This window comes from Ursus arctos, unplaced genomic scaffold, assembly GCF_023065955.2.
Source record: "Ursus arctos isolate Adak ecotype North America unplaced genomic scaffold, UrsArc2.0 scaffold_5, whole genome shotgun sequence".
NCBI classification, from domain to species: Eukaryota; Metazoa; Chordata; class Mammalia; order Carnivora; family Ursidae; genus Ursus; species Ursus arctos.
In genome coordinates this window covers 57,324,313-57,348,417 of record NW_026623067.1, presented here as the reverse complement: position 1 = coordinate 57,348,417, position 24,105 = coordinate 57,324,313, and the positions used below count along the sequence as shown (strand labels likewise).

General features: G+C 42.9%; 1 protein-coding gene across 2 annotated transcripts in view; it reads right to left on the bottom strand.

Moving 5' to 3' along the window:
• Nucleotides 1-10,139: 10,139 nt before the first annotated feature.
• PTCD2 (pentatricopeptide repeat domain 2) overlaps nt 10,140-24,105 on the bottom strand; it is a 233,511-nt gene continuing 219,545 nt past the window's right edge. For both annotated transcript variants that reach the window (XR_008957623.1, XR_008957624.1), the window contains one exon: nt 10,140-13,125. The gene's annotated coding sequence lies outside the window, so the exon portion shown is untranslated. The remainder of the gene's footprint in view (nt 13,126-24,105) is intronic.

Below are 24,105 nucleotides of genomic sequence, written 5' to 3'. Positions count from 1 at the left end.
AACTGAACTCTTGGTTCAGAATCCAGGAGTGTTTCACTTCCTTTGTCCCCTCCCAACACCCCAGCCTCTCTCTGCTTCCCCAAAGGGAATTTGTAAATGGTATGTCTGTTTTATGATTGTCCTGTGTTCCTCTCCATTTGCATTTTAGTCTTAGGTTTTAAATTACACAAGGTTGGGTTCTTGTATTGTAAACTCACCCCTCCTTGATAAATGGAGAGAGTTATCTCAACAGGGTGTTTTTATCTGCCTCAAAGATTTTCACTGATATCAAAACTCAGGGGGCACCTGGGTGGCATAGTTGGTTGGGTGGCTGACTCTTGGTTTCAGCTGGGGTCCTCGTCTCAGGGTCCTGGGATTGAGCCCTGCATCAGGCTCCATACTCAGGGCAGAGTCTGCTTGGGGATTCTCTCTCCCTCATTCTTCCCCCTCCTCTCTCTCTCTTTCAAATAAATAAATAAATCTTTAAAAAAAATGTCAGGACTGGTAGAAACATAAAAAGAAAACAAAAAGTTTTATCACACAAGAAATAGTTAAAGAAATAGTAGCAAAACCAAGATCAATTAAATTATTGAATGGTAAATGTTGTTTGGTCATTATAAGACCACACAGATTCTCCTATACCCAGCTGCTAGGTTAAGAGAAATTTTCTACTAAGAACCAGCTGCATTTACAAAAGCTCATTTGTGCATCTGCTACATGAAGCCTGTAGTGAAGCATAAGTTCAAGACCTTCTTAATTCATTAGTCGGTAACTTATTGATTCTGAAAGCTACAGACCCTGTGCCTTGTCATCATTTTCATAAAGCATTCCTCAGGGTAGTGTTCACTGTAAAATATTGAGCTTATTAAGAGTTTTGGGGCCTCTGATTAACGTTCACAGCAAAAGCTATGTTAAGTAAATTGGGTGCCAAATAAATCTAATATGATTGTGGAAAGTCTTTAGCTAAATTAAGACGCTGACAGCTCACATAACAAGATGCGAAGCAATGGTAATTAAGAAAAATAATCACCTATGCTGCTGAGAGGACAGGTCTGACCCCCAGTGAAGTGACTCCCAAGGCTTCTGTTTTCTAAAAGACAAATCTTGTTGTTTTGCTCTGCTGCAAAGGGGGGTGACGGATGGGGCAAGAGATCTCTTTCTTCATTCCAATATTCACTACATACTCTAATACAGAAAATTATGTGTGGGGAATAATCTTGTTTGAGGCAGAAGGACAGATTAGCAGAATTACCTAAGCTCTCTTACATCCCTCAGTATGGCACTCACAACTCCCTGCTCCCTACTTTCCTCTGTTAAAGAGGCAAGAGAACTAGAACTTCACTGTTTTAGACTTCTTTACATGTAGGAATGGTCAAGTGACCCAATTCTGGCCACTAAGATGTGAGTGGCAGTCACTGGACACAGGTTCTGTGGAAGCTTTTCAAAAGGGACAGACATGCCTAGCATGCCCATTCTGCCTTTTGTCACCTTTCCTTCTCCCTTTTTCCTGCATGGAACGTGACCAAGATGCCCACTTGGAGGTACAGCAGCTGTGTTTGAAGGTTGGAGGGACAGGGAGCCACAGGGGGCTCGGGTTGTCTACTCCTTGGGGGCCTTTTCACTTGAGAGAAGAATTCCCATCAGTTTAAGCCACATTCTGCGGTCGAATATAAGACTAATTTTAGGATTTTTCAGTTCAGATAATTCCTCAGCAGTGCCAATGGATTTGGTAGAAGTAAAACAACAACAGTCTTGCATCCTTTCTGGTAACAATTTACATTAGGAATTTTCAGGCAGTGACAGGAACTTCTTCAGCGTCAGACTTGTGAATACAGACCCAGTGTGAGTGCTGTTCTCATTGGGCCCTTCAACCTCTCCATGTGGTGACAGTCCTCTTCTTGGGAGATAACTTTCCATCAATTCCTGTGGACTTATTTAAAGAGCAGGATCATACCTTCCTTACTGGCTTCTTGAAGTAGTTCCTCTGAGTTCGCTCTTTTGGGATCTAGCATTTAAACCCTTCCTATTCTAAGGAAGGCTTGTATGAGTATAAAAATAAGATAGTGGTTCCTAGCTATATTGCTTTCACCTACACCATACTTCAGTTCTTTCATGTAATCCTGGAAAATGAAGCAATGACAACAAAGATAAATTCAAACCTAAACGAGAGGAACAAAGGGAGAATGAGAGGATGATGAAACTTAACTCCTGTGGAATATGATCTCCTAGGTCACGATCTGTTTGCCTTGCCATTCCACATATACTTTGGACACTCCTTGAGCAGTCAAGTAAGAGAAAAACGGTGGTCAGCTGGTGAAATGAATTGTAATACCTCCACACGCTTCCTCTTTGTATTGTGTGTCTACACGGAAAACTGATTAACTTTTCTCTCTGCCAAGGGCCTAGTTGGATACATTTCAGATTTCTTGTACTTAATTATGGGCCATACTGGGGATTTGGTTATATTCCTTCTTGAGATATGATTTATTTCGTTTCATCAACAAATATTTATTTGAACACTATATTAGTTATCTATTACTATATAACACAGTGCCCCAAAATGTAGTAGCCTAAAACAAAAATAGACATTTATTACTTCACGCAGTGTTTCAGAGTCAAGAATTCAGGAGCCATTTAGCTTGGTGATTGTAGCTGTGGTCAAGATGTCAGTGGAGCTGCAGTCATCTGAAGGCTGGACTGAGGCTGGAGGATCCACCTCCAGTACTGCTCACTCACACAGCTATTGGTAAGAGGTCTTAGTTCTTCACAGACTGTTCATAAGAGGCCTCACTAGTCAGCACTATTCCTTCCTAGAATGATTCTCAATGGCTCTTGGCTCCACCCTCAGAGTCATCTTTCCTGTTGCATCATGCATAACCTGTGTGGGCAGCTGCAAAGTTTTTCTCAGCTTGTTTCCTCCAGAAGAAGTTTGGGGATCTAGAAGCCACTTTCCCTTTTGTACTATCTCTGTCCCTTATAATACAAGTTGGCCATATTTAGGAGAAGACAATGTGTGAGTTGGACAAAACTTTGTGGGTCTGTACTCTTATTTGGGGTTCACTCCGTTAGGTAAAAGTCAAATCCACAAATTGCTTCAAGGTAAGCCCCTCTCTTCCTGAGCTTCTCTGGGCCTGCTAGGGGACACCATCCTTAGACTTCTTCGAAGCCCTACTGTTTGAATGAATAGTTCTTGAAGCACACTTTGGATCTTTCTGGGACCTTAATGAAGGATTTTATAGTCGATTCCTTGGCTTCATCTTTAGATCATGTTTTCCTGAGTGTACTCAGAAAAGTTTGCTAGAAGGGCAAACTGGGAAACTTTAAATATAATACTTCTGGGGTCATTTTGTTTATCAGACCTTCCTTTAGCTCTTTTCTCCCCTCTTACATTTTATTATAAGCAGCAAGAAGAAACCAGGTAGCATCAACACTCTGACTGAAAATCTCCTTAGACAGATCAACCAGTTCACCAGGTATAATTTCTCCTTTCCACTTTGTTGCTGAACATTTTGCCACTTTACAAGAAGAATCAACTTTCCTCTCATTTCTAATAACTTTTTAAAAATTTCCTTTAAGCCTCCCTTGCAGCCTCCTCAAAGGCTATCAAGCTTCTACTGTCAGGTCCTTCAAGGCTCTTCAGCCTTCTTTCTCAGTTTCTTCCATGGCCTCCAACTTCTGCCTGCTTTCCAGTTCAAAAGCCACCCCCATGTTTTAGATTTTTATTATAGTAGCATGATTGCACTTTCAGGTACCAAAATCTGAATTAATTACTCTTATATAACAAATTACTCAAAAATGCAACATTTTAACACTAGAAACATATATTATCAGACACAGCTTCTATGGGTTAGGAATTTGGTAATGGCTTAGTTGGGAGGTTCTGGCTCAGGTCAAATCTGGCTATATTGCAGTCAAGATGTCAGTGAGGGCTTCAGTCATTGGAAGGCTTGGTCACGGGCAGGGTCCTCAATCAAAAGGCTGCCTGAATGTTCTCATGACAGCCTTTTGCTAGAGTGAGTGGTCCAAGAGACAGCGAGACAAAGCTGTAATGTCTTTTATGAACTAGCCTCAAAAGTCACAAACTATAATTTCTTCAATATCCTACTGGTGGTATAGGTCAGCCCTATTCAATATAGAAAGAGACTATGCAAGGGCACGAACACCAGAGGGTGAGGATCTTTGTGGCTGTCTCAGAGACTGACTACCACAAACACTTACCAGGGCCAAGGTTCTGTTCAGGGCCCAACTGGGGACAGAGGAAAAGAGTCCCATTCCTCCAGGAACTTAGATTAGAACTAGGGTGATTAGACACAGACACAAATAATATGAAAAATGTCATTGAATTATAGAACCAAACTGCTGGGAAAGGAAAAAGCACTCACTTGATACATTTCTGTATTTATTTCTTCCACTAGTTTATAAGCTTCTGGCAGGACATCACTCATCTTTATTCCCCACAGGGCTGAGCTCAGGGCCTTGCCAATATAGGTGTTTAGTAAATATCTCCTGAGCAAACAAAACCCTGCATCAAGCTCAAGAAAGACTGAAAAGTAAGAATAGGCCATTGAGGCTAATGATTAAATTTCAATTATTCTCATTTTCTACAAAATGATTTCAGGAGACAATTGGAATAAATTGAGATTACAAGGTGTTAAGGAGGTGGTGAGAGTAGATCAAGTTTGGCAATAAAAGGAAGGGCAGAGATGAGGTTTAGCTTGAGAGGAAGTGGCTAAAAGATTCTTTCCAAGTTTAAGGAAAATGTGAGGGTTTTCTAGGCAAGAGAGGAGTCAGAAAGAGAAGAGAGAAAATAGAACTGAAGAAAAAAATGTTGGTCATTGATGGAGCAATGTCCTAGGAGGGATTCCCAAGCACAGATAGAGGACTAGACTTTGAAGAGAAAAGAAACCTTTTTTCCTTTGAAAAAGGTCAGAAGATCAAGAGACACTTTTGAGTAAAGAAAAGGTAAGTTCTGTTATGTCATGTTGAATGGCTTTGATTGTTTTCAGTAAAATTGGGGCAAGATCATTCTATAGACGGAGGGGACCAAGAAGAATGGGAGCTTGAGAACACAGGAAGGCAAAAGAGCTGTTGGAAGGAATTTGAGAGAGAGTGACCCCAATAATCTGGGCTGGTAGAGAGGAGGCAGCTGAGGTTTGAGGTTTAATCGTCTGGGTCTGTGGGAGAACAAGCACACAGGGTGGCATGATGCCCTCTGGCTGCACTCAGCCGGCTTCAAGAAGGAAGACAGGAAATAGATGGACAATAACAGCCGCCAGCACAGTGGCCATGGCGGGGAATCTCAGGAGACCTGCGCCATCTGATTTCCCTCCTGACTGACTGTTCCCATTACATGGTGAAATTTCTTTCCCCTGAAAATCACTATGAATTCTGAGCTGAGAAGAAATGGCATATTTCTTTCACATAAACGTATGGCGCACAATGTGGAAAATATGGAAAGAGTTTTAAATCTTTTTAACAATTCTTAACATGAACAATTTAAGATTCAATTACTGATTCGCACTGCTTCAGGTCAAGTAAGTGATGTCAATATCCTCTTTATAATTCAGCCCACAGGAAATAAACACTTAGTTTTCATGATCTTCCATAGATAGGTCTTACAACCAACTACATAAAATGCATTTTATGGGAAAATATTCTCAAGAGCATAGGAAACAGCACAGGACTGGGGATTAGAAGATTTGGGTTCATGCAGCTGTGCCACTATCTATGTGATGCTGAGCAAGTCACTTAATCACTCTGGGGCCCTTATCATTCATTTGAAAAATAGGAAACTGCATGGAATGCTCTCTAATGCCTTTTAGCTCTACCATTTCATGGTTCTACGCTTTCTCGCCCATCAAATAACCTAGATTTTCCTCCGTGAGTGCCGCACAAGCTGGACGTGAGGGGTCGCATTTAGATAATCACTCATAAACACATCTGTCTGACACTGGTAAACATGTCTTATTTCCTTCAGTAGATGGCATTCAGCAGCTATATGATGACTAGCCTCATTTCTCACTTAAAAAAAGTCCTTAAGGGGCATTGTTTTTTTTCCCTTTCTGGCCAGCTGAGAATGTGGGGGGGGGGGGGAGAGTGAGAAACACAGGCTTCTAGGAGTCAGAACTCTGCCTTTTGGTTAATGGTATTTTCTTTCTTTCACACATGAACCCAAGTGAGGCCAATCATTCACTCTTGGGGCATATAAATTCTTCCTGAAGCTTTTGTATTTTTCCTATCCTTTTTGGCTAGGTACATGGTACCCCAAACCAGATCACTTAAAAAAAATCAGAGTTATTTTCATGAAAAAACATTTCTGATAGCTGCTCTTTGAATGATCCCAATGTCTTCCACAACTGGTTTTCATGGTTTATTTTGCTTTCAGGAGAAGTCACCTAGAGAGATGAGCTCCTTCCCCAATTTCTTTGCCAGGTCTCTACACTCTTTCTTTATAATGTTTCAATTTAGGGATTCCCCTGTCTAGCCGTCATATTTGCCCTAATCTGATGTTCAATTCTCAGGGAAGATGAGAAATTACAATTATTAGTCATGATGGAGAAGAATAACATTATAAAACATTTCCACACTTACGAGCCATTCTTCCTTGCACCTATATAGCTTTACAGTCTTGAAAGTGATTTTACAGATATTTTCTTTGAGTATCACTTGTGTTTCATACACCCCTGTATCTCCTTTGCTAAGAAACAGAACCCAAAAGGGACACAAGAAGGAAGGCGCAGCAGAATAGGTGACCAGCCCCAAGAGCGAGTAAAACACTAGACTTTGTGCCCTGGATTAAGTCCTGACTCTGTGTATCTTTGGGCAAGTCATGCCTACACTCTAGGCCTGGATTTCCTCATCTGAAGATTGTGGCTATGAATGCCCACTCTACCCATACTTCCTGGAGGACAGTTTAAAGGAAAGGCCAGTTAATGGCATAGTATTGACCTCTGGAAAGAGCTACTATCCTGGCTGTCTTCCCTCCTCCCAAATCCTGGTATTCTGAGCTATGTGGACAGCCTGGAAGAAAATCAGGAGGCTTCTTTACTCGTAGAGACATCAGGAGGACAGAATTTCCTGCTTCCTCTCCTTCGGGGCCTACCCTCCAAAGCACAAATGACAGTCCTTTCCTCTCCCTTCCTGCTTTTGATCCCTCAGGAGGGCCAGGGCCTCCACCTTAAATTATCAGGCTGCCCCAGATTCCTTAGATCAGAGGACTCCCAGGTGTGAAGCCTGGGCTCCACAATGGACTATGGTTTGCAAGCCCTGTGCTTTTCCTACTAATACTTTACTTCTGCTGCAGTTTTGTGCTAACTCTCCCAGGGTAGGAAGTCATTTAATTTCCTCCAAATCTTTTCTAGATTTAGAATAACTTCTTTCATAGCAAAGCAAGGTGGAAAGCATTGGTGTTGGAATCAGAAAAATTTATATTTGTATCCACGCTCCTCAGATGACTGGTTGGGCAAGTTATTTAACCTCCCTGAGCTCTGGTTTTTCAGCCAGTGCAGACATGGCACAGTGTGGAAGCTCAGGATGCTGAGTGGGACAGTTCCTGTTGTCCCAGAACTGCAGCTAAACCAAAGGTGAGCACCGCAGGCACTGGGTACTCTGCACTCCAAGTTCAATGACTAGCCAGCATGCTTAGGAGGAAAAGAGGGGACACCCTATCCCATCCATGGACTTGAAAGGATGTAGAAGTGGATCTCTATGTGCACATAAAAGACGGTGGTGGAGAGTCAGGAGCTGTGCGGCTGCCAAGCAGCCTGTGGGTTACACAATGGGATGCCAACCCAGCAGAAGAACTGCAGTGCATGCAGGGGTTCCAATGGAGATGGAACTGGCCCTTAGAGAGAGGGGTTCAACAGCAGAGGGCCTGGAGTGAAGCTGGACCCCACGCTAAGAAAGCCTGCAGTATCTGTCAGTAGAACACCAGTCAGCAGAGGCCACCAGAAGTAGGCAAAAGTTTGGCCCACGGTCTGAAGAGTGGGGAAGGAGAAAGTTCAAAGACAGAAACAAAAGGAAAAACAGTGTGAACAGAACCCTGCGTTTACTCTCACCCCACAGGTGAAGGCAGGAGAAGAGATGAGACCAGAATGAAGTTTTAAAATAAATAAGATTCATCTTAAATGTCAAAATGAGATGGTTCTAATAACCATAAGTGGTGAGAATGATAGAGAAGCCAGCCACAGATATTGATGGACCAGCGACCCAAAGGGAAAGGAGAGTGTCAAGAGAGCCAATTTAGAAGTAATTAGGAACAATTTTAAATTTCAAATGTTTACACCCCAATGAGCTGAGACCACTCCTCAGTAACCCAGTTATATGAATAATTGGTAGTTTATTGTTTTTTAAATAATAATATTTTTTATTATGTTAGTCACCATACAGTACATCCCTGGTTTTTGATGTAATGTTCCATGATTCATTAGTTGCATACAATACCCAGTGCACCATGCAATACGTGCCCTCCTTACTACCCATCACCATCCTATCCCATTCCCCCACCCCCTCCCCTCTGAAGCCCTCAGTTTATTGTTTTAGTGGCTCTTAAACTCTTTCTAGCTGCTGCTTTCCCCACCATTGAGAGATCCTCTTTTTAAAAGTTGTTTGTCTTTCCAGTCTCTCTGCTGTTGTGTTTCAAAATGCCCCATCTTGCCTAATGAACTTCATTTCTTTCAACATTTTAAACACTTATTTTGAAATCACTTTCAGATTAACCCACTATATGCAGTTTTTTGGATTTAATTTCTCCTATTTTTGCACCAGTTGATTATCTCTGAACAAACTGCGTTTCCTCATTTGTTTTCAGCTCATCTGTAGTGGCAATTACCTTCTTCAAGTATCCTACGCACTTCCGAGTTGTAGAGACAGTCCTTCAGCTCAGTTTTGAGATCACCTCTGACAGGGTATTAAGAGGTCTGCCAATTTCTCAACTCTGTGTGTTTCTCTGTGTCTGTCTGTCTATCTATGTAGTGCAAAAGTCTGCCACACTGTTGCATGCAGAGGAGCCTTCAAGTTCTGATTTTTTAAGAATGACTCTTTCTCCAATAAGAGGGGTTGGTACTTGCATCCAAAACAAGCCCTTAAACTGCAGACAAAGATTTCCCCAACTCCCAGCTTTGTTCAGGGAGTCAATTCAATTTCCCCACTTGTGCAGGACCTATGGCCTCTGCTCTTGTCCCCCTTTCCTGCACACCCCAACCCCCAAACGGTAAGAAAACCTGATGTTGAGTTTGCTTACTCCTGTGGGTCACAAAACCCCAATTCTACTCAGCATTAAGAAGCCCCTCTTCATTTTTGGCAACTAGACTTTTCTCTTTGTCTCTGAGCTTGACATATATTGTTAAAACATATGGAAACATATGTTTCCATATATTTGCTGGGGAGGGACCTGAATCCAAATGTTTCCCATTTCTGTACTTGGAGATGGGAGCAAGCTTAGGAAAAGCTTTTGTCTATAGATTTTTAGAATCTGGTGGCTTTAGAGGGAATTGGTCATAGATTATCAGCAGTACTATACTCCATTGTATTCCAGAATGGCTATGAAGTTAGTGTTGATGTATTTATTGTTAAAAATTCTGAAAATCCCTGAGAGAATCTGGAAGGGTGGAAAGGCAAGAAGAGCCATTTTCAGCACTTGATTTGGGGAGTTGTAACCTAATTCTAAGGGTAATGGGCTAGTGCCTCTTTACTTTAGGGAACTACTTCAGTTTTGGGACAAGATGTCTAGGCTGCAGCTGCTGGAGAAGGAACCCATGATCTGATGAAATAAGCATCTCACCCTAGCCTAGGAATAATCAGAATGAGAAAAAAAAAAGCAGGAAAAATGCTTGTTGGTATATATCTCAGAACTCCATTTTCTGTTTTAATCTATGAAAGAGATTAAAGAGATTGAAAAACTGAGTTCTGAGTTATTTGGGCCAGATAACTCTTTGTTGCGGTGAACTACTCTGCACTGTGCGCTGTTTAACAGTACATCTGGCTTCTACCCAGTTGACACCACTAGTAAACCTTCAACCTCAGTTGTGATAATCAAAAAATGCTGGAAGCATTGCCAGATACCCCAGGAATGGGGGGGGTCCCCCACTTCATTGACAATCTCTCATCTATGAGAACAAGGGATTGTTATCCTTATCTAACTGGATCGATTAATTATTTTTTTTTTTTAAGATTTTGTTTATTTATTCGACAGAGATAGAGACAGCCAGCGAGAGAGGGAACACAAGCATGGGGAGTGGGAGAAGCAGGCTCGCAGCGGAAGAGCCTGATGTGGGGCTCGATCCCACAACGCCAGGATCACACCCTGAGCCGAAGGCAGACGCTCAACCGCTGTGCCACCCAGGCGCCCCTTGGATCGATTAATTATTTGACAAAAATGTACCGAGAGGTTTTCAGGTAGCTGGCCCTAGCACACAAAATGAGTTCAGATCCTTGCCTGAAAGTGTTCAAACATGGAGATTATACTCCAACGTCACATGGGCAACAGTATCTGGGGATTAAGGAGAACCTCAAAAAAGTGATTGAACTTGGCTGCAATTCACTCAACAAGGAGGATTGAGGGGTAGCCCAGAACCAAACATGCAAGGTGACGAAGGTAAGAGAAAGCAGTCTGTATTCTGGAGACCCCCAAACATCAGCTTTTGATGTCTAAGAAGGACATTTCCTTTGAGAATCCTCAATTTAGCAAACATCCTTACAATACAGAGTTTTCTCCATGAAATTCACAAAGTTTTAGACAAGGTTCCTGAGATATCCCTTTATATCTTTAGTGGATTCTACAAATGGGGGCTAGAATGTAGATCTGTGCAGGGAAGTGCCTCACAGCTCTGGAATCAGACACTCCTGAGTTCAGGCCCTCACTCTGCCTCTTAGTAGTTGTGTGACTTTGACTCTCTCTTCCTCAGTCCCCTCGGCTGTGAAGTGGGGGTGATAACAGTTCCAACCTCACAAGCTTGCTGTGGTGATTAGGAGCGACCAGACACCTGTATTTAGCACAGCTCCAGCACACAGTAAATGCTCATTAAAGTCCCTGAATTTTTTTTCCCTCTCTCCTGGACCACTTCCATAAGCATATTCATATACCATTATATACTTAATTTTTAAAAAACCTGTGGACCCCACTCTTATATTGCTCTCCTTCTTTTTATAGAAAAACTCTTGAAAAGAATTATCTATAGACTCAATACCATCTCTTTAATTCTCTCTTGAAGCCCCTCCAATCAAGCTTTGGACCACATCACTCCACCAAAATAGCTACAGCCGAGGTCACTAGTCTCATGACTTTGACATGACATCTACATTTGGAAACTTCTATCTCCCATCTAGACCTTTCCTCTAAACTCCAGCACATATATCTAACTGGCTATTCAGCTTCTTTACTTGGATGTTTCCTGAGCATCCTAACAGAACAGGTCTGAAAAAGAACTCTTGATTTCCCCCTCATTCTCCCTGCAAAATGCTCCCTCCTGCAGCCTTCCCATTTTAGTTGACAGAAACAATATCTTCGGGTTGCTCAGGCCAAGAGCTTTGGAATCATCCTCTTCATTTTCTCTCACACCCCACATCCAATTATTGGCAAATGCTGTCAGCCTGACCTTCAAAATATATCCAACATTTACCACTTCTCATCATCTCCACTCTTAGTACTCTGGTCCGAGCTACTGTGATTGTCCATCTGGATTATCCTACTTTCTCCTTACTGGTCTCCCTGATTCCACCCGATCCTCCCATAATGGTTACTTTGATGTGTAAACTGGCTAGTGTCCAGTTGTTTGATCAAATACCAGTCTAGATATTGCTGTGAAGGCATTTTTTTTTAGATGTGATTAACATTTAAGTCAGTAGATTTTAAGTAAAGCAGATTATCCTCTATAATGTGGGTGGGCCTTATCCAATCAGTTGAAGGTCTTAAGAGCAAAGACAGAGGCTTCCTAAAGAAGAAAGAATTTTGCCTCTAGACTACAACACAGAAATTCTACCTGAGTTTCCACCTTTTGAGTCAAGACTGCAACATCACCTCTTCTATTTTCCCCCCAGTTTTTTTTTATTGTGGTAAAATGCATATAACATAAAAATTACCATCTTAATCATTTTTAAGTGTACAGTTTAGGGGTATTGAATATATTCACAATGTTGTACAGCTATCACCACCATAATATATCCATATATCTTTTCATCTTGTAAAATGGAAACTCTATAATCCCTTAAACAATAACTCCCCATTCCTCACTTCCTCTAGTCTCTGGAAAACACCATTACACTTTCTACCTCTATGATTTTGACTTATTCTAAGTACCTCATGTAAGTGGAATCATAGAGTATTTGTCTTTTTGTGACAAGCTTATTTCACTTAGCATAATATCCTCAAGGTTCATCTATGTTGTAGCATAAGTCAGAACTGCCTTGCTTGTAAAGGGTGAATGACATTCTATTGTATGTATATACCACATTTTGCTTATCCATTCATCTGTTGATGGACACTTGGGTTGCTTCCACATTTTAAGTGCTGTGAACAACACTGCTATGAACATGAGTGTACAAATACCTCTTTGAGACCCTACTTTCTATTCTTTTGGGTATATACCTGGAAGTAGAATTCTAGATCATATAATCGTTCTATTTTTAATTGTTTGAGGAACCACTATATTGTTTTCCACAGTGGCTATACCATTTTACATTCCCATCAACAGTGTTCAAAGGTTCCAATTCTTACCAATACTTGTCATTTTCTGGGGTTTGTTTTTGGATAATAGTCATCCTAATGGGTATGAAATGGTGCTGTCCAGTACTATGGATTTTAAACTTGCCAGTCCTAACAAAAGTGTGGACGATTCATTAAAGTAAATCTCCCTCCTTTTCTCTCTCTCTCTATACATAACCTATTGGTTCTGTTTCTCTGGAGAACCCTAATATACCTCTTTACAATGGTTATCTACATACAGCAATCATAGGCAGCTCCTTTAAATAAAAATCCGCTTGTCACTCTTCTGATCAAAAACACATTGCAGTGGCCTCCCATTTCAAACAGAACAAAAACCAAAGTACTTACACTGGCCTGTAAGGCCCCGGGTGATCTGGGCTGTCTGCTCTTCGAATGTTGTCTCTTTCTACTCTCCCTTTCAAGCTGGATCAAGTTAAAGAGCGTTGCTGTAAAGATAAAGTGGGTAATATTATGTACATATGTGGACCATACAAAGACAGGAAATAAATCGCATGTCAGAAGCCTAATGGGAGTCAGAAAGGGGCACTTGTAAGTTGAAGATGGAGGCTATTCTTTCTGTCTCTCAGGGGTTTGTGATCTCTTTTCTTGGCTTTCCCTCCCTGCCCAATGTGTGCTCTCTTCCTTTAACCGCCTCTGCTTACCAATCTTGCACATGGCCTCCAAATGGCTGACTCATGCCCCAAGTCAACCAGCCATTCAACAAGTATTAAGTGAGTACCTAATATGTGGCAGGCACTGACCTATGCCCTATGGATGAAGCAGGGAAGAAAACTGACAGAAGAGGGTGTCTTCCTAGAGCTTATGGTCTGGTCTTGGGTGGGGTGGGGGATGGGGGTAGAGGAAAAATACAAAATAAAACAAGATGAACATGCAAAGTATAACGTGTCATGGTTTAAAGTGCCTCAGAGGAAATAAAGCAGGGAAGAAGAGAGAAAATTGGACGGTTGTGACAGTAAACTAGGTGGTAAGAGAAGGACTCACTTAGATGATTGTAAGAAGAACCCTTAGGAAGGAAGGAAACAGGCAGAGAGAGCAGGGTGGCCGAGGACAGTGAGAGGGAGGTCAGAGTGCTGGGGGTGGACAGCAGATTAGGAAGGGCCCTGCAGGCCATGAAGGCTTTGGCTTTTACTTTGGGTGAGATGGGAAATTATTTAAGGGTTTTGAGCAGAGGGATTTCATGATCTGACTCACGTTTTAACAGAATCATGCTGACTGCTGTGTTGAGAACAGACTGTAGGGAGACAAGAGCAGAAGAGGGAAGTCCACTTATTTATTTTTTAAAGATTTTATTTATTTGATACAGAGAAAGAGATAGTGAGAGAGAGCACAAATAGGGAGGAGGGGGAGAAGCAGGTTCCTCACTGAGCAGGGAGCCCAAAGTGGGGCTTGATCCCAGGACTCCAGGATCATGACCTGAGATGAAGGCCAGTGATTAACTGACTGGGCCACCCTGGCAGCCCTGAAGGGAGTCCATTTAAAAGGCAATTCCAATCATCTGAGGGAGTGATGGGGTAGCTTGTGCAGAGCAAGGCAAAAGCGCCCACAGCAACCGCCCAGCTAAATACGAACAGGCAATGCAAACAGGCTCATGAAGCAACCCACCTTCAAATAACCATAGGCCCTAACTGACCAATTACAACCAGGCACAGTTCCTGAGGTACCAAAAAAGGGAAAATTCCATACATCCCTCACTCCACACTCACTCCGTCCCTATAACTGTGGCCCCTCACCACCACCTTGTCACAATATCACCTTTGCTGTCCCGCCCGTTGCTCCCTTGAGGTTTGTTCTGCCTTGGGTGAATTCCTTTACCGACTATGGCATCGGTTCCCAATCCAATAGGGACACCCCACATCTGGTGGCCTGTACAGGGACCCTCTGTTGGTCCAGGACTCTCCCTGGATTGTCCAGGAATTTCTGGGGACTTTCCCTGGTGGACTGACTCTAGTACTCCTCAGGGAACTGATGACCTCCGGTGGAGGTTACTCCTCAGTTAGGATCGGAAGCCCCAGGGGGAACCAGGCAGACTGCCCTTTCCCAAAAGGGTGAGGGATTCCCCTTCTTGCCCTTCAGAGGGACCCTTCCCTCCCTCTCCTTTCTCTTTTCGGCCCTTTGGCACTGCCCTAGTACTCCCCAGACAAGTGAAGATGTCTGGCCAGGGCAGCTCCCTGGTGTGGTCTGAAGGTCTGGAGGCCAACAGGTTGGACTCTCCAACAGCCTGTGAGGGTGAAAGACCCCTTTCCTCTCCTCTCCCACTCCATTTGCAGCTTATCTAGGGTGAATCTGCCCCCATTGCAGACTTGGTTGGGACCCTTTCCTGATGCTTGCTGACTCTCAGCTACCTTGCTTCTTTGGGCCCCCTCCCTTTTTTTCCTTTATTCCTGTGGATCCAGCTGCCATCCTGATCTATGGGCAAAACACGTTCCTAGGCGGCTGAGTGGTGAGTCCCCTCCTTTTTCTGGTCCTGTGTGGCCACCCAGTGTCTGGCTTTCCCTGTTGGGGAAATCTGGGGATGCCCCAGCAGGGATTACTATTATCATGTTGTGATCCTCTCTTTGGTGAGATGCCCCAGGAGTCAGTTGCCCCCCAGAAGGTCCAGTCCTTTGGCAGGTCAGTAGGATGCCCTGACTGAGACTGTAATCTGAGCTGAAGCTCCGTTCCCTTTGTTGGGACATCCCTTTGGGAACCGGCAGCCAGTCTTTCCCACAATGCGACAAACCCCCTCTTCCTCAGACTCACCATTGGGCTGTATTCTTAAGAACTGGAACAAATTTGACCCCCAAAGCCAGAGGAAAAAGTCTTATCTTTTTATTTAATGTTTCCTGGCCTCAGTACAAACTCCCAGATCAAGAGGTATGGTCCCTCCATGGAACCCTTTCTTATAATACTATTTTCCATCTTGACCTCTTTTTTCTTTTTTTTAAAAAAGATTTTATTTGTTCATTTGAGAGAGAGTGTGAGAGAGATCACCAGCAGTGGGGAGGGGCACAGGGAGAAGCAGACTCCCCGCTGAGCGGGACCCCCCCCACCCCGATGCAGGACTCAATTACAGGACCCCAGGATCACCATCCAAGCCAAACACAGACACTTAACTGACTGAGCCACCCAGGCACACAGCTTGACCTCTTTTGCAGGAACTACTCCATACGGTTGGAAGTCCCATATATGCAAACTTTCATGGCATTGTCTCGCAAATCCCAACCTCCACAAAAACTGTAGAACACCCCACAGCTTGGACCAGAGTGCAAGCAGCGAGGGCCTCCCACTACTCTGGTATGGTCTAGAGTCAGTTCTTTGTAAAGGATTTCTGGAATGGATGGGGCAGAAACCAAAACATGATTTAAAAAGACATCATTAAAGTCCTCTTTTAATAATCCTACAGATTGTTGCCACACCATCTCTGAGCAGATAATCACCAAATTTGATTACTAAAGACTTACTCATCACCCATCTTGCAATCTCTCCTTGGGGTATTGGAAAGAACTTGCTCTAAATGGGGAAAGTAAATTTGAACAAAATTTGCTGAGTGAATTATTTAATTAGAAATGAGCGTTTGTGTATTTCACAGGCTTTTATCTCTAGTTTGAAATTAGTTGATAACTCCTTCCAGGAGACCTGCAGTCATCCTGTTGATATTCAACAGATCACAACTGCCCTGATGGGATACCAGAGAAAGATTAGGCTGCAAGGTATTAACCTCTCTCAGACCTCCCCATTTATCTAGTTGATGCAAAAAGCCTGGAGGTAATTTCAAAACTTTTTTCCATCTTATCTTAAGGAGATAAATGAAACTAACTGAAATGTTGGAAAACTTATTAAGATAGTTTAAGGATTATTGTAAGTGGAAAAGTAAGATAACCACCAGGAATCTCATTTTGGAGGACTCATGAACTTGCCATGCCTCTTCCTCTTGTGCACAGTAGGGCCTCCAGGGACAGAGGGAGGATGAAGCCACATCGTCTTTGTGGCTCTCAAATTGGGAAAGTGAAGCTGCTTCTGCTTGGGGCCTACTACAGAACAGAAGGACCCAGGCCTGGCCACGACTCCAGATGTGCCTGAAGCCTGCGCCTGATTCCCAAAGTCACCCCCAGTATGCCCTAGAGTTGGAAGTTTTGGAGGAGGGGGAAGAAGACCTGAAGAAGGGCGTGGGACCATGTGAGATGCAGCTTCATTGTCCCGGGCACAGGCCAGTGATGGGCAGCACCCACGCAGAAAATGGCTCGTGCTGCCTTTCCATGGTGTCCACAGTCCCATTCAGAATACGACATCAGAAAGTTGCCTCCATGCTGCTGCTTCTCAGACACGTGAATCTTAACATCCAGGGCCTAAATGGCCATGACAGCTTTTCTTTTCTTTATTCATTACTGTAAACTAGGTTTCAAAAATATGCATTCCGGTAGGAATCCAGGAAGCTGTACTCATTTGGAATATAAAGAGAATATAGGTTGTAAAGGTATGTAACTTTCCTGCTCTGAGCCTTGACCAAGAACTATTGCTCTCCTGTGACAAAACAAAAGCCCCGGAGCTTAGTGAGGAGATTCAGGATGTGCCAGGGCTGACAGGGAGAGAAGACTACCTGCCCTGTTCCTGGCCTCTTATGGCAGAGGGGCTACCAAGCCTGTCTCTGGTCTAGAAGGAAGGCTGGTGGGAATGCCAATTCCATCCTCAATGACAGCTTGTGTACAGTCTGTGTAAAATGACTGTCAGCCAAGCTGAGAGGGCTCTCTGCCCACAGTGATGTGTACTACATGAAGAGATGCCAAACCCACAGTCACAGATGACTATGAAAGGAGTACTGGGAAAAACTGGGCAATTTTTATCATGTTTGGTGGTGCCTCCTGGTTTGAGTGAGAAAGACAGAAAATGGGAGGGAGAACTCCAGGCTGGGTTCAGGCACTGTGGTCCCAGCTTCTCCTTTTGGCATGAAAAGCCAGGCTGAGCCTAACAGGAGAAAGAGAGCTTGACCTTCTTCAAAGTGGCCTGCAGTGGGTTCGAGGCAGTGATTTTGTGACCACAGTAAGTATCCAAGATGCTCTGGAACTGATAATAAGGTTTGACATAAAATTATTTCATGTATCTGTCACCCCAGAGAGAGATTTCCTTTCCCTGAGGACACAGGATAAAGATACCTCTTGTTCTGCAGGCTGTATTTTGAAAGGTATCTGGTCTGCTTCTACTAGAAGAAGTTAGAATGTCCCAAGGCAGCTGTGGTTCCTGGGGCTTAAGAGAGCTTTTTGGCACTGTGTTAGAGCTGGAATCCTGAGGATAGAGCCAGAAAAGCCAGCAGCCTGAGGCACATATGGGAGCGAGCTGGGGAGATCCAAAAGATGGAGGAGGCAAAAGCAAAAATGTGTGAGCAGGAGGATGGGACAGCTGCTGTGTTCTGCATGCTCCCACAAGCCCCACTAAGTGGGCACAGAAGTCTGGTTAGAAACTAGGAACCAAACAGCTGGCTCTTACTCTTCATACAATAGGTGAGGTGTTAAGGAGCCTTACCAGTCTTCACCCTCCCCTCAGGAAAGAGTGGCTATACCATTTTTCTAAAGTCTGAGAAGCCCTCACACCGCAGCCTGTGCCAATACAACTACCCCTTCAAAACACACACACACACACACACACACACACACACACACACACACACACCCTCTGGGAGGGGAAGTAAAGAGCTTTCATGTTTTTAAGCCCCTTGAGGAAGTGTGAAGTGAGTAGTACCTCTGCGGGGAGGAGATTAGAGGGGATAGAGGGTAGGTTCTGAATCAGTGAGGTAGAAGTGGCTGGACCCAAAAGTTACTGCCAAGGGAGTTCCCCGAGTCTGGGAAGATGGAGGAGAGAGATGGAGGATTGCGGCATGAGAGAGCAGAGTGGATTCGCACTTGATCATCACATTCAGCCAATCCTCCTTCCCTCGGGGACATACATGTCCACATTCCTCCACACTAACTCCTTCTCTGACTTCTCACTCAGCATTCAGATCCCTCAACCCAGGACTTGGTAAAATAGCCATGATCTCAGGAACACAGAGGCTTAAAACACCGTTCACAATCGACACCCATGTCCTGACCGTGCAAGTTCTATTTCTGCATCTATTCGTCAAGAACCAAGGAGATAGATTCCAGGGTTGATATAAAAGGCCCAGCAAAGCCAAATCCTTACTGGTTAGCATTTTCCAAAGATCTCTTCCTCTTTTTGCCTTTGTACTCTATAAACCTTGTTTATATATCATCCAGAAGTATCCTACATTAAATTATGGATTTTGTTTTCAGCAATAATCAAATGTCTAAAAGCCTCAGACCCTTAAACAACTAACTTCTATTTTCTTTCCACTAAGACAAATTTTACTCGATGTTGGTTTCAATCTTCATCATGAAACTGTCATCTCAGTGAGTGGCTGAAGTGGAAAACTAAATCTTAGTTGATTTTCAAAATAAGGTTTCTACTCTGAGCTCCCATTGTTCACATGTGACCACATGCCTTGAGAAGTTAAACTCAAAAAGAAAACCCCCATTCACTGGATTAACTCCAAACGATGATCTGTAGCCATAGTGACCTCCTAGACACCACTTGATTGGCCACAACACTTCGAATAATAGTTTTTACATTCATTTATGAAGTTACACCTCTATTTCCATAAAGGATCTGGGGCAGTCCTTTGGAATATCAAGAAATATCTATTGCCACCTCACACATACAAAAGTAGTTCACAGTAGTACTGATATGTTTTCATTTAAAATTATTTAAATGATTTTACCAAACTCTAAATATATATTTATATGTTTATATTATTTTTAAATGATATTATTAATTTTGTATAATTATGCATACTTTTGTACATTGCTATGTTCCTGAATAATGTAACCCTGTGGGACTTGAACTGAAATTCACCAATTTTGAACTTCACATTATCACAAACAAGCTAACCATATGGTTCTGTTATGTGTAAAAGCCAGCCAGAAAACCCAAGGTCACAACACCTTTCCATAGTGTCCCAGGTGTTAGCAGGTGTCACACTGGTTCTCAGTCATCAGCATCATGTACTGAGAAGAACCTTCTCAGCTCTCTTTTGACTTAGCTGGTTGGCATGTAATTCTACTTTAACTGGAACTCCATCGTTGCATACTTTATAAACTGGCTACCTTTCTCATACCCTCTCCCATTTCTTGGGTATCTTCCTTAAACTTACCATTATCCCAACTTTCTCTTTCTATGTGATTCTTTCTTTCTTTTTTATAATAATATTTTTTTATTATATTATGTTAGTCACCATACAGTACATCCCTGGTTTTTGATGTAAAGTTCCATGATTCATTAGTTGATTATTTCTTTCTGAAGTTTTGTCAGTTTCCCACTGCAGCTTCCAAGGTCATTTTAAATCTGTGTACTAGTGACAATTCCCACTCTGCTATAATGTTAAAGGCAGGAATTGTAATTCATTGTATATTGGCCTTTCTCAAACTACATTCCACAGAACACTAGGTTCCTTCCAAATGTTTACATGTGTTCTGAAAAAAGGTTTCATGGTTAATATGGTTTGCAAAATGCTGATGATTATGATACACATTAGTGTTTTAAAGAAGTCCTAGAGTCAAGAAATTTGCCTAATTTGGATTAAGCCAGCATTTCCCAAATGTATTTGCCATAGTCCGGCACCCCCCACCCCCTGCCATTACTTTCATGAAATACATTCTGGGACATAAATACTCATGGACCTTGCAGACTCCTGGAGCAGACTGTTGTTATCCAGATGATACAGATGAGGATCTATTTGTAAGCTGAGATAATTACAGATCCCGACTTAGGCTGGGGGTTGAAGAATATTTTCTCAAGCATGTTATTCTTTTGCTGAGACCTGAATGGTGAACAGGGGTAGCTACCTGCTGGTGGGGTGAGGAGCCTTCCTCAGGACATGCAGTTCATCCCTCTGTCTTACTGGAAAGGCTCCTAGGTCAGCTCAGAAGATAGGGATTGGGAAAAGATATTTCATTCTTTGTGACATATGGCCATTCATTTTAGTCTTTGGTAACACTGAGATTTCCTTAGAGAGAGAAAAGGAAGAACAGCGAAGCCACTAAAGCTTTCTGGGGAAACAAAAACCCTCACAGAATTAGGAGACAGCTGGGATGTGGGAGGTGGTGGCTGCAGGGAGTGAGGAGGGAGATGCCAAAGATAACACTGATTTTTATAACAGGACTTGGTTATTTTTACAAATGATTGTACAGATTGTTCAACTGTGGTCTATGAAACATAGACTGTCACTTGTCAGTAGTTACAGGATATTGTGTAGTACAAACCTCAAGATCTTAGCCTATTTCGCATCATACACTTGTTAATTGCTGAAATTATCCACCTTCACCCATGAATGGACTAAACTTAGTATTTAAAGGATTGAGACCAGGTGCAGGAGGCATTTACAATTAGGGATGCAATTATGGGTTTATTTAAAGACCAGAAAGTTGAAGCTTCTTTCTTTGATTTTTTAAATTTTTTTAAAGATTTTTCAGGGGAGACGATCCGAACATTTTGCTCCCTCTGGCAGAGCATCTAGTGTTGAGAAATCTGATATTCACCCATTTCTAGGCTCCTCTAAATGCAATATAGTACAGTAAGCCAGACCCTAGTGAAACATTAAATAGATGATAGGACCTCATCAGGAGTGACATGAATCTTCACGATTGACCAACAGAGGACTACTTATACATGATTTACTTTAGCAGGTATCTCCTAGCCTGGGAGGTCAGATGGTCAGAAATCCAGTAATCTGGGTCAGGGTGTGGGGGCACAAACACCTGAGAGTGCAAGTAGGATGCATTAACATGAACGGATAAGGTCTCTAAGGGTTGAAGCTTAGGGAAGGAGCCAGAACCAAGAGCACTAGGAAGAGACTGTATTGCTCTCAAGCAGTGGCGAGCCTAATGAGCAACATGAGATTTCCAACTGCCTTAATGGCAAGCGTTCAGTGCCATGAGAATTCATCATCTCGCAGCAAATCCAGTACTACAAGATTGGCCCTGCGGGTACAGGAAGCAGAGTCAGAACAGGGTAGAGCATTGTAGTGCCACAGAAGGCCTTAGAAATGAACTCTCCTGGCCTGATTTCGATCTTTGGGTTGGTGGCACTATAAAGTTAACACATGACAGTGAGCAGTGAAAACACAAAGTGGGAAGCTCGCTCTGGGGGAAACATCACTTAGTTTGTGGTTGAAGTTCAGAGAAATCTGTGTTTTGGCTGTCAATATAACGTGGTCTTCAGTGTGGGTGCTGGAATCAGACTGAATTTCGAATCCTGTCTCAGCTACGTAGTTACTGCTGCATGAGTCAGGATCCAGGCAGGACAACAGAGTCACACAAGTTAACAGAAGAAACTAAATACAGTGGACTGATTACGAATGGAATTAAAGAGATGAAAAACTAAACAAGAGACAGAGCGACCCTCAAAGATTAGCCAAAGTAGAAAGCTGCTCTCACTTCTAGGCCTGGAGGGTCAAAGAGAGGACCGGCTGCCCAGTGGGATCTGGGAACATGGAAGAAAGGCACTCTCGTGGTATCTCGGACATGAAGAAGATGCAGTCACCGACAGAGATGCTGCCCAAAGCACAGCGAGGGAGAAATTTCCTGGTTTTCCCCTTTTTCTTGCTCTTTCATTACCTGCCAGTGAACCTCTTTGTGAGCCAGAAACCTGCTGGCAAGGGAGCCTGGGAAATGTGGTTTGCATGGTCAGCAAAGCAGGAGAAGGCTGGGAAAGAGAGGTGAGAGCAAAGAGGCAAATGACCAGCGGAGGAGCTGTGTGGTCTTGCTGCTTAATGTCTTTTGGACTCAGTTTCACAAATGAGAATATTATTCCTACCTCTTAGGGTTGTTGTGGGGATTAAATGACTTAACATATGTTTCAGTTGGGTTTTCTTGGTTGTAAGGAATAGTTTCACTCAAATAAGCTCAAGTAATTGGAGTGGCAGAAGGGAGACAGTTACAAAGATATCCATAAAATCAAGGAAAGAGAGGTCCAAGCCTGGGGCCAAGCTTCACAGTCACCCAGAAGAAGCCAAACTAACAGCCTCCAGGAGGACCGGCTGGCATGACTGCACAGCTGGGTCTCCTGGAAGCTGAAATTAGAAAGACCTTCAAAATCTGAAGTACTTCTAGGGAGCTCAGTGGTGGGAACTATAGAACTATGCTTTCCTTTTCTGCATTAATAGGATCCCAGATCTCTCCATGGGTCTGGTTTCCTCTTTTAGCCATCAAGTGGCATCTCCATCCCCCACTCTAAGCTTATCAGTCATGATCCCAGAGTTTCTTCTTCCTCATGACTTCAGTCCATAAGACCCCTTTTGCCCTTTCTCCACCTCAAGATCTTTCACCTTTAGTTCCCACTTACAATTGCTTACTTCTCCACATATTTCCCAATTTAATTTTATTGGAAAAAGAATCTTATAGGGCCACTTCTTTTTCACTTGAAAAAGTGAAAAGCCCTCATAGGAGCCTTTGGGTAAGGTGAACAGTCTGGTCTGGTCAGTGGTTTTGGAGGGAGTAGGCCAGGGTGCTATGGTACAGAATACAGCTTCCCAGAGCTGCCATTTTAGAATGGGCTGCAGATTTAGAAGGGGCCCACACTTCTGTTCCTACCTTCTCTGGAGTGTTTTGGATGCCATAACCCCACAAGAGTTAGAATTACTGGCCATCCCTATTCACTTATGATTCAGTCCCCAATGGTCTCACTTCCCATCTTTTGTTTCTCTTCTGATTATAGTACACAGAGATATTTATCTTATTTTGGAGATGGCCATACTTTCTGATTTTCTTTTTTTCTATTTTATATCACAGCAATGTCTTTGGGGCAGAACAAAGCTCAAGATTTGAATCTACAACACCATTTTGACTAGAATTCATGTCAATGATTTATACAATTTAGAAGTAATACTAAGCTGGAAGTGATCAAAATGAAGTTCTTATGAGAAACTCTTAATAAAAATAGGTGGCCGAGTGAGGAAAAGACAAAAGAGATGAAGATATTCTTGTTTACAGAATGACAGAACATGAAGATGGTGGTGCCACTGAAGGTACCTGGAAAACTAGTGTTTCAGGGAGTACAACGTTTGGAATAGACTGTTCTAGAGGTGAAGGTGGGCTCCTTATCTTAAAACAACCCTCTCACAAAAATAAAATAAAAAGAAAAACTCATACACAATAACAACAAATCCAGTAAACAACCCAAATACTGGTACTGGTGATGGTGAGTGGGTAAGTTGAGTGATGAACAAAAAATGAGCTGAGACAGAGACAGTTTTAGAGACCGAGAGGAACGTGAGTCACTTTGTCTTAAAATCATCAAAATCCTACTTGCCCCCCGCATCAGCTCCCAGACATACGCTGGCCCCAAATCCCAAACCAACCAACAAAAAGGTCAAGAATAAA